Here is a 16649-nt window from a genome sequence, read left to right as displayed (position 1 = left end):
ATTAAGACTTATCTAATACTGCACATGACAATCTGTTTTTAAAACATGCGTGTGATTTTTCTAATGCAAAGCCCTGAGTGACGCGGTGGAAACAAATATTTTATAACCACGCTGTGCATGGAAATCAAAGGCGATGGAACACGTGCAAAACCTTGAACGTGAGGGATGTCAATGGAAATTACAACTGTATGGAAACAATTACTGAGAACAAATTACCAGTGGGCGTTCTTTACCTAGCGCTAATTTTCCAGCTTATGCCAAAGCTCCACCTATCCTTAGCATTCCATCAAACATTATATTATTTTTCTGTAATTGAAATTAAAGAATCTTTCTTTTCACTCGTTACGATTCCCTTTTGACGATTGAAAGTCACCTGCACGCAATTGTGTTATAGAGCAGTATAGAAAGCAAGCGGCGACTTGCTCCAGGTGAGAGGAACTGTCCAGGGTGCTGAATCGGATCAGCACTGGCACGTCTGGCCTCTTCTCTCCGAGACATTCTCCCTGGCCTGGGCGCGCAGTGGTAGCTCCCAATCTGCTATGCATGTGAACGTTGGAGCTGCGAGCCCGGGGATTGGACGTTCTCACCATTCAGTCTGCGCTCTGGCTTGATTGAACACATAGAGCTGCGGCGGCGGCTTCGTTCACTGGCTTGTCCGTGTGCACTGTAATAATAAGGGGGACTGTGGACGCACGTTCCTGGTTTGCAGACAAGCTGCCGTGACTTTCTGACAACTATGGGATATTCATGTGCTGTGTAACTCCTGGAAAATGTAAACGTGGGAGAGGGACAGAAGGATAGAAGTTACCGCATAGGAATGCAATAGAGAAGCTGCAGAATAAACTGGTAACATTAATATCTCCTTTCTAAAGATTAGCTGTGTAAGAAATGCATATTATGTTACTGGGTAGCTTAAATCCTCAGAGGGATTCATGTTTCTATCTGTTACTATGTTCATTGACATCACTAGTGCTTTTCAAGTCCATGTGCACCTACTACAAGTGGATAGCTTTCTAGAATAAGTGGGAAGGGATTGGGGATCTAACGACTTTGGGAAGTGTGGAGTTGTGTGTGTTATGATGGCATTGATGTTTTGTGAGTGTTTACCTTGTGATCATTGTTGCTGTCATTGTGGTCCCCGCTGATTTTAAATTATTCACAAATTAAACTGCAAGTGTATTGGGGTGTACAGATCAGATATCATCGTTTTGATGAAGGAAGGGGAAAGGAGTCATTTGTATTCTAAAATAAAAGAAGAGAAATGCTATTCTGCATCATTGCAGCAGGAGACAATAATGGACAGCATTAGTGTTTGGAGATTATAATAAAAATATAAGTGCTTTAGTGCTTCTCCTACTGTATTGTCTATAATGATTGAGCTACTGCTAAATTGCACTCAGTAATAAATTCAAGACTTGAAAGGTGGATAGGAACATTTTTTTGCTTAGTGTGTCTAAAATTGATAGGACAAATGTACTGTGTTTATCAGCTAAAGTTTTCTAGGATCAACATAGCAGTGCTAAAGATATTTTAGATCTAAGACCAATTTAGGCTCAAGTACAATAAATGTCCACAATTATACACTGTTACATTAGTTTATTCTCAACAGTTATAAAACTGTTCTTAATTACTAAAAACAATAATAAAATAACCACCACTATTTTGACTGTATGAAGCTATACTTGCAGGTAAGAAGATGTCAATAAGTAATGACAAGTTGTTACGGTTATAAACAAATCAATTCTGTTTACAGTTGTAAAATTTCTGTTAACGAAGATGTTATTGATTTAGGAAAACAACTCCTATACAGTCATTCCAAACAAATTAAGATTTCTGGTAGCTTCTTGTTTATTATTGTTAGCTTGGTATCTGGTATTTAACCAATGCTAAGACCAATAACGATATATATACTGTAGTGTAGGCAACAAATATGCATGTACAGGTTTAAAACACATTTTACAATACTGCCCTTTAAAAGAAAGCAAACACTGTCAATAAAGTAAGACCTAGTGAAGTTTGTCCAACTTTTTTTATATGTCTCCCAGTACTGCCAGTTGGACGACATTTGTACAGAATAGTTTTCATTGTTTAAACAATTATGTAAATGAGCCAAAAAAGTAGTATATTTGTTCTTTGACTTGAAATGTCACCCCTTTCACTTGACTTTTAGCTGCTCTGTTAAATATATTCAGAGATGGATTAAATAAAACAGATTCACATTTTTTGTTTGATTTGTCTTGTCCAGAATGAGCATTTTATTATACAGGCTTGCATTTGGATATAAATATGTCTTAAAAGTCACTTTTATTTTTATAACTCAATACTAAAATGTTTTGAATACTTTGGGCCTCATTTAGAGTCGGACGCAATGTGCGTTTAAGACATACATGCAAGAGCAGGAGTGGGAGTGTGTGGAAGTTGGGTAGGATATTACAAGTGGCATGCAACCCCAGTTGCATCCCACTCGGTAATACCGTACTGAGCTGCGACCAGTTCCCGCAGCTAGCTACTTGCGCCACCTAATTCCTGTTGTACTTTTTCAGTCTTTCTTGTTCCGTATGCGTCTTGATCCGGCTAGGGTTGTTTTTGCGGGTGGACGCCCATAGTATCTAAATTATTCACAGTCACGCCTACATAACTCCGTGTTCAACCCTTTCCCTTTTACTGAGACGCAATCTGTCGCAAGTGTGCACTGCGTCTGAAAAGCAGATGGAACTGATGCATACTGCGCATGCGCATCAGTGGAAATGTGCACAATGCACCTGAAATCGACTTTGCATCCGACTCTAATTGAGGCTCTTTATGTTCATGGTTCTTTGAATTAATAATGTAATTAAATATATAACATTCTACTACTTTACTTCATAAGGAACACACTTTACCAAAATATTCACTGCTTTCAAGTTACCGGTATTTTTTTTTTAGATATGATCATATATCAGTTTAAACTAGTCTTTTAAGAAATCAAATAAAGTGATGAAGACGTGTCTACCCGTAAGTCTTTATTCTTTTTGTCTATCATTTTATTTATTTAATTATTATATAATTAATACATCTTGTTTGACTTTTTCGTGACCTTACATACTAAACCTTGTAAATGGTTCAAATTGAGAACACATTGGGGCTGATGCAGTGAGCAGAATGTCACAGCGTAAAATTTGCAAATTTGCACCACGCAGGCCCAGAAATCAGAAAGCATTCATATGCAGATTTGTACACATGTGACACTTGTACACCTTTCATTTAGAGTGGAGGGATGTGGGAGGGAAGAGGTTTGCAAGCATAGGCCAAGTACACTAAAGACATGTTCATGCAAGTGCGGTTGAGTGTGACCTGGACACAGCTGCATATAAGCCCGTCAACAGCCGTATCTATTTTGGCTACTGAATGTTAGGTGCAAATTCAATGCTGATGATAGGGATCACAGATCTTGCTAGTGTAAAAAGGTTACACATAATAAAAAAATTAGTAAATAAAACTATATTGTATTGTATCGATGAATTCATTGATACTTTTTATCAATGAACTGCATTGATACAATGCAGTTCATTGTGGTTGACACACCATATGGGATCTCAATAATAGAGAGCAGCTTTCGTATGGTCGCTCTGTATCGATTAGAAGCTAACAGACTGCCTGGCCTGTCAGTAGCGGAAGATGTTCTTGTCGCTACACAGGACTTTTATTTTTTCCCAATGGATTTCAGCAAGTAATGAATCCCCCCTAGGATTTAGGTCTGTAATAAGTGGAGAATGAGGGTGTGTTGGGGAGTTTTTATCTTTACTAAAGTTGTTTTTATATGGTGTGTGTTTATGTTACATTGTTTTTGTTACATTACTTTTTATAGGTGCACTACAGGTCCTGATGGGCCCTGTATACCTGGGCTTGCTGGCACTTGTAGTTCTACAAGTTACAGAATGATCTGATAGCCATTGGTATTCTAGCCCTTATAATTCTCCATTACCAGTATATACAAACAATCATGGCTTGCTGGGATCAATAGTGCATCAGCCAAAAAATTGACTTAATCTTTTTTTTATTTCTTTAATATTTCTCCAACACCCACTGGGTACAGGTATTGGGAAGAGCTCTAGGGCCTTCAGCAGCTGTCTGTTTTCTTCTGGGGTGGGGGAAGGGTACCCTTTTTTGGGTGGGCCAGATTCCCCTAGAAACTTCAGGCCAGTGCTGAATAGGTTTGGGCTGTGTGACATTTAACATGGGGACCCCTTGCTGCAGTTTTCCATGTACAGTACATTACAGTATCACTAGTCAAGCTTGGAGTAGCTTAGCACTGGTAGCAGTAATGTCAGCGGGAACCCATGCTGTTTGCCCAACTCCCAATTTCAACACCACCAGCGTAAGTTGTGAATGTTGGTGTTGTGAATATATATATATATATATATATATATATATATATATGAGAGAACAAACAAGATATCTACAGATGGCGCTTACCCAATATATGGAATATAACACAAATACAAAATTGCATGTGCGTGTATAAGGCAATAAATAAATAGATGATTATACAATAGTAAAAGCAACAGTAAAAGCAACACCTCCACAACGTACGTGTGGCAGCCAACCTTAAAAGCGGATGGTTAGTCCGATAACATAGTAGGATATAAATGGTAAAGGGCGGCGCCTTCAGGTGTATACAATGTATATAAACATATAAGCACAAATGTACACAGAAATAGTCCAGAGTAGTTAGAACAGGACGGTGTCTGTATCTGCACCACAGATGGCTAAAAATCACTGTAGTACAGGATAAATATATTCAAAAGTTGATCGTGCAGAATAAATAGAAGTGGTGTGCGTACCAGATATATAAAATCAAACCGCTTATCTGTATAGTAGCTCCTTAGAATTCCCGGAGTATGATCTGCAACCAATTCTCCTTAACGATGGATAAAATGTATGTTCTAAAACAACCGCGACACCAAACTTATCCGCTCATCATAAAAGGAAATATATAAAAAGCCATATGGTGTAGTATTTTTCACATGAACATTTTATTCAAATATAGCATTAAGAGTACAAACTCACAATATATATATATATATATATTATTGTAACAAAGGGAGGCATTTAGTTGGGCAGAGAAGGCGTGCAAGCAAAGTAAAACATTTGTGCAGTAATACACCTAGATTGCAGATAAACCAGGTGAAGACTTAAGCTCTGTACACACTACACTGTTTTCAGCAGATTATTGGGCCAATCAAACGATATATGACTGATTGGTCAGATATCTGTGAGTGTGTATAATTACCCGATGATCCAAAGTCGTCCCAAACTGCCGATCATCGCTTCCTCTGGTTGGTCGTACTGTTTGATTTTTGTCATTCCAATCACTCTCTGCCCAGAGAGAGAGATAGCAGCCTGTCACTGTGTGCAGCCTTTCCACCGCATATCTATCCTAACATGTATGCAGCCTGTCACTGTGTCCATCACATGCCGTTCTGTTCAGCTGAACAACACTTCCTGCTGGAAGATCTTCAATCCCTCAAAGGTAACTTTAGGTAACTTAGGCCAGCAATGAATGGGTTAACCGGGCTCCGGGAGGTAGTGAGAACTGTCAGGAATTACTAAATTAACTGCTAGGGCAGCAGCGTATTCAGAGCAGGAGATGTAAGCACAAACAAAGTGTATAGCGCATTAGGAGAAGTTACTGCAGCGCATAAATTATACTCTTGACATAAAGTCTGGTGATAGGTCACAGGTGCTGGCATGATTATTAGTATCAACGGTTAAAACAAATATGAGTACGGAGCTGGAGTCTGACCTGCAGTCAACCTTTGCTGAAACACTGTTATCTTATGTAGCAGTGTGGAAATTAACATCTTGGCTTCTGAATCTTACAAAGTTCTTTGAGCATTTACCCACTGACACCCAGGGCAGCTGTCACTTGTAGCTGATGGTTATGACAGAAGAAGAGCAGAGATCTGAAGGTAATTGGGTATAGTGTGTACACCTGAATCGGCAGGCTGATCGGGACTTCAGTCGTTTATACAATCGTTAGTGATAACAGATTGGTTTAAATTTTTGTAGTGTGTACCCAGCTTTACACGTGACAAACAATAGTTTAAAGTTTGGTTAACTTACATGGTTTGAAATGTTCTTCCTGACAGCAAACAGACAGGATGTGTCTGTGTCCAGGTACACAGAACCATTGATGGGAGTTTCCTCTTAAAGGGAAGTTGGGTGTGTCACCTGCCCATCAAGCTAGGGCTGTGGAAGGAGTGTCATGTATAAAATCTTGCTTGCTTCATTGTTCAGAGAGACAAATGCTGGGGAAGCTGGCTGGGCTTTAGAGAGCTGGTCTTTGTCTAGCTAGCATTTAGGGTCTCAAGAAATTGTGTTAAATCTGTGTGGTGTCAAATACATTTACCACCCTGATATTAAAACAGCATAAAAGGGAAGAAGTTGTTCACGTGTGTTTCAGCAGTAGCGGGCTCCTGCTACAATATATAAACACACTATGTGGACAAAATTATTTTGACGCTTGACGATTACACCAACAGGGACTGTAATGACATTGTATTTACGTACGCAAACAAAAAGACAAGAGAGAAATACTACTTATGTGAGGCACTACTTGATTGACAACTGGGTATGTGCTGATCTATAAGATGATACCCAGTTGTCAATCAAGGAGTGCCTCACATAAGTAGTATTTTTCTTTTGTCTTTTTATTTGCATGTTTATTACTTATACACTTATACTACAGAGAGAGCACCCTTAATAATTGGTCAATTGAAATCTATTTTTATATTAAACTATAATATACTGCAATTCTTTAAGTGCGGAGGGTTTTTGTTTTAAAAATTGTATTCAAATACATATACTTTAATGTGTAGTTGGTCGTCCTTTTGCAGCAATAACAGCCTCCACTCTTCTTGGAAGACTTTCCACAAGCTGTTGGAGTGTTTCTGTTGGAATTTGTTCCCATTCATTCTGTAGAGCATTTATGAGGTCAGGCACTGATGTTGGATGAGAAGGCCTGACTTGCAATCTCCATTCCAGTTCGTGGTTGAGATCAGGGCTCTGTGTGGGCCTGTCAAATCCGTCCACACTAAACTTATCAAACCATGTCTTTGTAGTCCTTGCTTTGTACACTGGGACACAGTCAGGTTGGAATTGAAAAGGGCCTTCATCAAACTGTTTCCACAAATTTGGAAGCAAAGCATTGTCCAAAATGACTTGGTATGCTGAAGCGACTTTTACACACCATGCACCTTGGCAATCGGTGATCCCGCTCTTTGATTTTATGTGGTCTTCTGTTTCGTGGCTGAGTTGATGTTGTTTCTAAGTGATTCCACTTTCTAGTAACATCACTTACAGTTGCCAGTGGAATATTCAGGAAGGATGAAATTTCACAAACCGTCTTATTGCAAAGGTTGCCAAACACTGTTGCCCATATAGTGTGTGCGTATATATATATATATATATATATATATATATATATATATATATATACAGAGAGAGAGACAGATAGATGTTGATAGATAGATAAGTAGATAGGTAGATATGTATATATATATATATATATATATATATATATATATATATATATATATATATATAATGTCTTCATCATTCATTGTGCAGCAACAGCATGATGAAACACACACAATTACACACACATGCTGAATCACACAAGTGAGAATGTAATTTGCGCCTGCCTTTTTAGATGGATATAAAACCAATTCAGTATTAGCCACATTATAATTAATCTGTTCACATAAGGCTAGTTTGGCTTACTCACTTATCCAGTTTATTAGTTGTCTTATGTTTGCCATTTGCAATCCATTCTCCATGCAGACAGTTTAAAGTTTTTTTTTTTATTTTGTAACTTTTGTTTGTTGAGCTATAAATAAAACACAATACAATGTAATAAATGCGTTCTGTACAGATTTTTCAGTTACTTTAATGCATTTGTCTTTTATATTTACAGCAATTGTCCACTAGACAATCTCATATTAATCAATCATGTCTTACATATATAGCAAATAGGGAACCCATTGTTACCTGAAGCCAAGAGGTGGCTCTTGCTGCTTGGGGGCTTAAATGATCAACTTAAACTATAAACAGTTTAACAATAAGGTGCAACAGTGTAAATAAACCAAAAGAAATGGTATGTGTTATAAAGAAGGGTTAATTATAATATCACACTATTCTTTGACTGCCAAAATAACACTGTTTATTATGAAAACCGACTGCTACTTAAATTCTCTAAAATTGAACTGATGATTTACCATACAGGACATGACAAATAAGTATCCTGTAAAACGACCCCATTTTTTAGAAACTCTGAGAATATTAATCATTTCTTTTAGTGTTAAGTAATTACTATTTTTTTTAAAAAATTGTACAGTCGTATTGCACTGCAGAATCAGACACCAAATAAATTACTTTGATTAGTAGCTTTTTCCATGTTTGATCACCCAATATCTGTTGTTCAATATTGTGTATATATACAATGACCTGATGCATTCAATAAACCATCTGAATATCAACAGGAACACTGAGTTACAAGTACAATTAACAAGGTAGTATCTTATGTTTTGTGCTCAGATCACATACAGCACAGTAGTAAAGTGGTAGAGCAATAAGATACATGCAGTTAAATGAAACAGAAAGTACATATTCTTTAAAATTCATTCCAAAATGTTCATTTCTAGATTTGCTGGTATACACGAAAACTACCAAAATAGAACAGTACATAGTGGGCTTGATTTTGAGTTAGGAGCAAGGCAAGAAAAGGAGTAACTTTGTACTTTGGCAAAACTATGTTGCATTAGAGGGAGAGGTAAAATTAAAATGTAGGGACAGATTTATAGTTGGGATACGGCATGTCATAGATCAACTTTAATTTCAGTGTAAAATTAAAGCTATCATTTGTGTGCTACATGAAAAAAACAGCCAGTATTTTCCTTGCGTGCAAAAAAATTTGCTCCTTTTCTTTGCTTGGCTCCTAACTCAAAATCAGGCCCAGTGTATTTAAAATATTAAAAATATCTTAGAAATGGCTGAATTTATATAAAACATGTGATTGGCTTAAAATAAAACAGTTTTAATAAAATTATGTATTACACAGAATTAAAAACATAACAATATAACAAGAAAAATGCCAATTATTTTGAAGACAGGTTATACACCTCAAGCCAATCAGAAATATACAGGTCATGCAAAGAATAAAGTCTAGAACTGACAATATTGTATTTATCAAAATATTATGACTTCATACTTTGCAAGTTGCAGTGCCCAAGAAAGATGTGTACAAAGTCTTTTCATCCAGATTAAATTGTAGAACTTGAGCAAATGAGAAATTGTTAAAATAGACAGGGTAAAGTCTTGTATTCAGGGCAAGGCATCAACGCCAGCATACAATGCTAGGATTAGACAACACTAATAATCAGTAAATCTAAAGTAAATATATATGGATACACCAACTCTGTAAACATAGTAAAAACTCTCAATGCTGTGATGAAAACATCTCTGTGCTACTAGAATAATGCAGAAACACAGTTCACTGCTGCAATCCTAAAATATATTCCTTGTTTCATACAACTCTGTGTAGCTCTGTGTTGCAATTATGGTCTGGTCATCCTCTCTGTGTTGTAAAGGCACAATCTGTGCTGCACCAGCCAAGCTACACAGCTCTGTGGAGAGACAAATTCTAAGCTCAGTGGTTTAAAAGCAATAAATGTTCTCAGCCCCATAATTTATGTTCTCTTTAACTCTAACCATTATCTAACGCATTTCACCACTAAAAAGTGACTTCATCAGAGAGACTTTATTTGAAGTCACTTTTCAGAGATGAAACAGCTAAGTGGTTAATGGTGTTATTGGTGTTCTTCTTTGGTAGTTTTTGTGTCATTATATCGGGCTGACAATTCGGACGAGCTTCAGTTACCAAACAGATGGCCTCACATTTCCTGTCCTATACTATGAAAAGGAGTTCATGGCTGACTCAATGATTGTGTGGCTATAAGGTTCTGTTATTGCAAAACAACCTCAAATAATCAACCCTCCACCACCCTACTTGATGGTTTATTTGAGGTTTCTTGTGGAGATATGCTGTGTTTGTTTTTTAATAATATTTTTTCTTGTGCATTAAGTCCAAATGACTGCACCTTGGTTTCAAACATTCAGAGGACATTGTTCCAAGTCTTATTTATTGTTCATAGGCAAGTTGAGAAACCTAAGACTTACTGCAATGGGGTATTTTTTGGGATAGAGGAGAGTCTTTCCTGGCTACACTTCTGTAAAAGCCATATTTGTTCAGTCATTTTCTGTTGTCAGAGTCACTAACTTTGACATTTACAGTGTGGATAAAGGCTTGTGAATTACTGGATTTAGCTTTTGGGTTCTCGGTGGATGAAATAGTCTGGTATTTAGGTGAATTTCCTAGAGTACCCACTCCTGGGAAGATTGGAAACTAGCATAGAGTAAATAAAGTAAGTGCCTTAAGGTTTTAACTCTATATGCACATATCTATGTGCTTCTTTATATTATACTTTCTCATGGTTTGTGAGAACTAGAGATGAAGTATAACAGAGTCTTTCCCAGTTGCCTAAAAAATTATCTTTAACATTATATACATTGTAACAAAAAATGTAAACAGTTGCTATATTTTCACCCATTGCATGTGTGTGCTCTGCTTTTGACTCATGAAGCCACCTGCTAATGCAAATGAAGCTAAATAAAAGTAAATCACTATAAACTTTATTAAATTATTTGAAACACTGATTATTTCGAATAGAATTTTTTAATGATTAATGTGTTGCATTTAAACATTATGCATAACCTAATACTTTTAGAATAAACCTTCTACATCAGGGGTGGGCAAACCTGTCCTCAAGGGCCATATCCAGTTCATGTTTTTAGGATTTCTGTCTGTAGAAACAGGTGGGATAATTACTGACCCAGCCAAATAGATTAACTCAGCTGTACATGATTAAAGAAATCCTAAAAACATGAACTGGATAGGGCCCTTGAGGACAGGTTTGCCCACCCCTGTTCTACATGGACTAATAAGTAAATATACTTACTACCATAATTGTTTTTTACTTGTAGGATAGGTGGTTTGTGTGCCTAAGAATGGTTGCTTTTATTCTGCTATAAGTTTTAATCATTTGTCAGAGCAGTTTACATATCATAGCTGGTTAGGAGTGTTCTGGATTTACCATTGTTAGTTATATTTGTGTAGTTGGATAATTAGATACCATATTTCTAGTTGTTGGGACTTAAGCGTTATAATATTCAGAGAGAGAAAGAAAGCACACATGTAAAACTTTAAAACAGCACAATATTTCTTCACAGGTTCTCATATATGTGTGGTTATAGATTGGTTTTAGGTGATACCTTTAGAGAGAAACATGTTGTTTTCCTTTAACTTTTTTATCCAAGATCTTCAATGGAATCTATATTTTAGGATGCCAGCGCCATGGGGACAATAATCCATTTTTTACCAGAAATAATTGAGGTTTTATGCAAAAGTTTTCTTTTTTTATCTGTTCAACTGGCAGTGATGTGATGTCTTGTAAGGTATGCCCTTAACAACATAAGTACCATAAAAATTCTAGAAAATGATCCAGCTAAATGCAAGAGAATCCCACTGTTTTCTACAATAATTTATGTGAATTTTTAAATCAAATTGAATTGCTATTACATTTAATTTGAGATAATAGACACTGTACATTGGATGATATTAAACACTTCCTGGATTGAAAACATTTGGGAATAAATCACAAGGAGAATCATTGAATCGTAGAATCCATGGTCAGCCAATACTCTTGCTTGCATTGCATTTTCCTTTTGGGGAGCTTTTTGAGCCAGTTCCTATACAGAATCGGCCAATAGATTTTTCATTCTCATCTAAATGAGCCATTCTTAGAAGATGCTTTCTTATCATCTATAGTGTTGTGACTGCATTACTTGTCAAAATCCCTCAGAATTTCATCTTTCTAGGTTGTCAGCTCTGAATATCAAGTTATTTTATACAACAGTGTATTACAGCTGAATCAACTGGTTCATCGATACATTCCAGCTGTGAAGATATTTTATGCTATGGGTGTGTGTATGTATCTTTTTCTGTGACTTGGACATAGTGATATGAATTTGAGTCAAGTGTGTTTTTTTTCTGTTTTTATTTAAAAATGTATGTTGTTGTTTTGGATCAAGATTTGTTTTTTTTGGATTGGCCATTTATTATATTCCCTTCATTTTGTTTTCTAAAACAGTGGTTTATACTTTTAGGGGCAAATTTAATTTGGCGAGAGGTAACTCGAATATCAAGGCAATGTTCAGCGGGGACATCGCACTGGATTGCATCTGTACCTTAATGTCTATGATTTTTTTTCATCTAGGACAGAAAACATAGCAACATTAACCATTGAGTAAATTATATTAAATGATCTTATGTGATAGTTATTACACTTTCGCTACATGTTTGCTCTACGATTTAAATAAAACAGTCATTTGTATTTAAGACTCAAAAGATCATCATATTTGCTTTTAAACAGGGTACACTAGTCTTTCTTGGTATTTTAATATAGGCAATGTGATTTTTTTAAAATGAGGGTAAACTGTAAAGTGTATTATAATTAAAGGGGATGTTCACTTTTGCACAAACCCTTTCATAATATAACAGGTTGCACAGTGGTTAGCATTGCGCCTCACAGTGCAGGGGTCATTGGTTCAATTCTAACCAGGGCCCTGTCTGTGTGGAATATGTTGTATGTCCTCTCCATATATGCTCAAGTGTCCTCTGTTCCCAAAATCCAATAACATTCTGGTAGGTTAATTGGCTTCTGACTAAATGGACCCTAGTATATATATGAATGTATATATGACTGAATATGTGTGTGGTCTAAGGAATTTAGACTGTAAGTAAGCTCCAACACTTACAGTCTAAAGTCTGATGTGGATCATTACATATGCTCTGTACAGTGCTGCACAATATGATTGCTACTATATAAAATAATGCTCGATTGAAAAGATATGGACAGATTAAGCCTTCCAACATGATGATCCATGGCACAAATTGACTGTTGGGTTCAGGTAACAGGGTTTGGCCTGCTGGGCTCTCTGTTTGTTCTATGAGTGTGGTTTATGATATGTAGGAGGTCTTGTCCAATCATCAACAACCCTTTAGCTAGAATACACTTCACAATTTCATTGATTATTTAGCAGGATAACAAATTAACTTATAAAAATATTTTACAAAAGCATTATAGTATTAAGCCAAAAATATGTTTTCTGCAGTTTTCCATATAAGTAAGGTTAGATATTTAATATATGATATCTCCCTGATTTGTATATGCTGACACCACAAGTGGTTTGGGTAACTTGTGCAAGAAAACATTTCACAAGGGAAACACCTATGAATGTATTCTCCAAATGGAAACCCAATTCAATAGACAAATAAGAGTTACCTAGTTTGTAGCCCAGTTACTTGGATTTGTGCCGCAGTTGTAAGTCTTCAGCTGTTTGACTATATATTATTTGTGCGTTTCTCCCACCTTGATGTTATAAGTAATTTGACAGTTTAACAAATGTTTTTAAATAAAATTGTCAATAGAAAAGATCTATATACAGGGCCTGATTCATGTTCAAGTCCGTTTACGTGCTCTATCTTCCATATACAGCTCTGTGCATTCTCAACAGTGTACATTATGCCAATGAACACAATTGCATGAAATGTATGTTGAAGTACAAATGACACTTATAACTGCTTATGACTTGAAGGGGGGAACGGGATTACAAAAGGGTGGATGGATGTAGACAATGTACAATAAGAGTGTGCCATGGGCATGCCAATGCAGGTAAAACCGATTCAAGTCCTGGATTTCTATTAAGGATGCTTGTTTCAACTGTATGATTTGTACCAGCTACAGGACAGGTGTAAGCGCCGACTGATAAGTTATGACTGGCATGGCATAGTCTTTGTTTGGAAAAGTACATGATTGCATGCCACTAGCTAGCACAGAACATGTGTATACAAGTCAGATAAACCACAAAAACACACTGGGACTGATTCGTTAAGGAAAGTAAGGCAAAACAATGATTAACTTTGAACCTTGGCTAAACCATGTTGTATTGGAGGGGGAGGTACATTTAAAATGTGAGGACAGCTTTATAATTGGGGTAGAGCATATCCTAGATCAACTTTTAATGTCAGCATAAAAATAATGCTTTCTATGGGGCAGCATGGTGGCTAAGTGGTTAGCACTTCTGCCTCACAGAAGTCATGAGTTCGATTCCCGACAATGGCCTTTTCTGTGTGGAGTTTTTATGTTCTCCCCGTGTTTGCGTGGGTTTCCTCCGGGTACTCCGGTTTTCTCCTACACTCCTAAAACATACTGGTAGGTTAATTGGCTACTATCAAAATTGAGCCTAGTCTCTCCCTCTCTGTCTGTCTGTGTGTGAGTGTGTGTCTATATTATGGAATTTGGACTGTAAGCTCCAATGTGGCAGGGACTGATGTGAATGAGTTCTCTGTAGAGTGTTGCAGAATTAGTGGCGCTATATAAATAAATGATGACGATTTATATACTTTTCTGATTTTTCTTTTCTATATTGCCAACACTATTTGCTGATTTGCAGCCACAGACTACTATAAAGCCTCTACCATAGTTGATCATCTCTAAACAAAACTGGATACTTAAAGTCCACTAGGCTTTTTATGTTGCTGAAGGTCTTTTTATTTGGGATTTGTGCAGTAAAGCCATGCATATGAAATACATTTCTCACAGTCTAAACTGTTACTGGGGCTGCAAAGTTTAATCCAGCAACCACATTTTTATCTCTGACTTCCTTGTATATTCGCCTATTGGAGAACTTTTGCTTTGACCCCTTTCTTGTCTGCTTTTAAAGTCTCCTAAGACTGTTGTAAAATACATCCATAATCGATTTAGGAATGTTAGATCTTTTAATGCGATTCTCTTTCTTTGGTAAGTTTAATTGCCTGTTAACTATCATTCCAACTTCTGTCTTTGGACTACTATCAATTACAGAGTAAAAGCTAAATATCTGGAGCAGATTACTTATGCAAATTAGTTGACTTGATTGTATTTACTAAAGCTGTTGAACATTTCATTTAAATGCAGCTTTTCAATATTTAATAACATTTGGCCCAATATTAATTTGCATAAAAGAGTTTTGCTTGGGTAAAAAGAACTGTTTTCTCATTAGGTGTGCTTGACAATTTGATAACAATGTTTAAACGTTATTAAAGTACAGAGTTTTAGTTGTAAAAACAATTCACAAAATATTTATTTAAAATATATTATTTTTAGGATAGTGCACTCCCCACTGTATATTTTATGGTTATTAGACGTTACAGAGGAGTTCTGTGATTATATAAAAGCACATGAGTGCACACTATGGAAATTCAAAGTCACTTCAAATATTTATAATAGTTTACAGTTGGGGGGGGGGCATTAATTGTTATAAAGCACAAGCTTTCCCAATGAATACTGAAGTGATAACTCAGATTGTAAGTGATGACACTGTTTATACAGATGTAATTTATAGTAGAGTATATACACTGAAGTTTATACCTATATTAACATCACATGTGTATTTTATGTGGACCTGTCACATTATTTTGTGCACACAGTAGTTCAGCATTCAGCAACAGAACAGCTAAATAAGTTTGACTGGGAGTCTTGCTCCTGTAACTTGTATAAGAGGTCAAAACTCTATGTTGATGCGATCATACTGTTGAATACATCATACCGTACTTGCACTAACCTGGGTGTTAACAAAAGTGTAAAAAGTAAATTAGGGTATCTGAGTTCTAGAATTATAAGCAAAACATTCCAAAACATCACCAGAAATCTTGAAATTCACTCTGAATGAGAAATTCTGCTTAAAGGCTATAGCAAAGTTTGCAGTCTCTGCTTTAAATGGAAATAGTAACAGAGTAGAAGCATAAAAGTCTATCAAGTTCAACATTTTCAAATGTGTAACTGTGTTGATCCAGAATAAACAGCTAATGCAAGTTTATTTACTCACTGAGTAAAATGCAAACTAAAGTTTATTGCATCCACTACAAAATAGAGCACATGCTACTGTAGAGATAATTGATCTCTATGGTGGACCTAGCCTCTGATCTCCCTAAGTAGCAGATTGAATCTGAAATATAGCATTTACTTCTGTACACGTGTCCTGTCGTCATTAAGTACACTTGACACAGTTACCATCAATGCTCTCTAAAGCTACAGCCTTCCTGCACCAAAGGAGCTTCTAACAGTGCACAAATTAAGGTGCTCTTATTTTATCTGGTGCGGAAATAATATTGACTAAATATTTTAATGGCTGTTTTTTATTTTCTTAAATTGTATCCATTGTTAAAAGTGTATTAATGTACTTTTGAAATTGTGAAGAAAGAAAAGAAAATGTCAAAAACATTGGATAAAATAGAAAAAGTGTAGGGATAACAACGCTGCTCTAAGAAAATGTGAAGCTGCCAATGTGGGTCTGTGTGGGACGAATTCTAAACTTCCCAATACGCTATAATACAAAAAAACATAATTTTGACCCACGGCGCTATGAATGTATAATCCACAAAAAAAATAAAATAAAAAATATAAAATAAAAATAGATATAAATATGCACAAAAGTGATGACAATGATAA

The 16649-nt window shown here is 36.2% G+C and overlaps 1 protein-coding gene across 1 annotated transcript in view; it reads left to right on the top strand.

The window, feature by feature from the left end:
* Nucleotides 1–532: 532 nt before the first annotated feature.
* Nucleotides 533–16649, top strand: part of LOC142152816 (teneurin-2-like) — a 975895-nt gene continuing 959778 nt past the window's right edge. The window contains exon 1 of the mRNA XM_075209828.1: nt 533–846. The gene's annotated coding sequence lies outside the window, so the exon portion shown is untranslated. The remainder of the gene's footprint in view (nt 847–16649) is intronic.

Source organism: Mixophyes fleayi, chromosome 4 (assembly GCF_038048845.1).
Source record: "Mixophyes fleayi isolate aMixFle1 chromosome 4, aMixFle1.hap1, whole genome shotgun sequence".
Taxonomy (NCBI): Eukaryota; Metazoa; Chordata; class Amphibia; order Anura; family Limnodynastidae; genus Mixophyes; species Mixophyes fleayi.
Note: the sequence above shows the minus strand (reverse complement) of the source record. Positions and strands in the feature narration are given on the sequence as shown.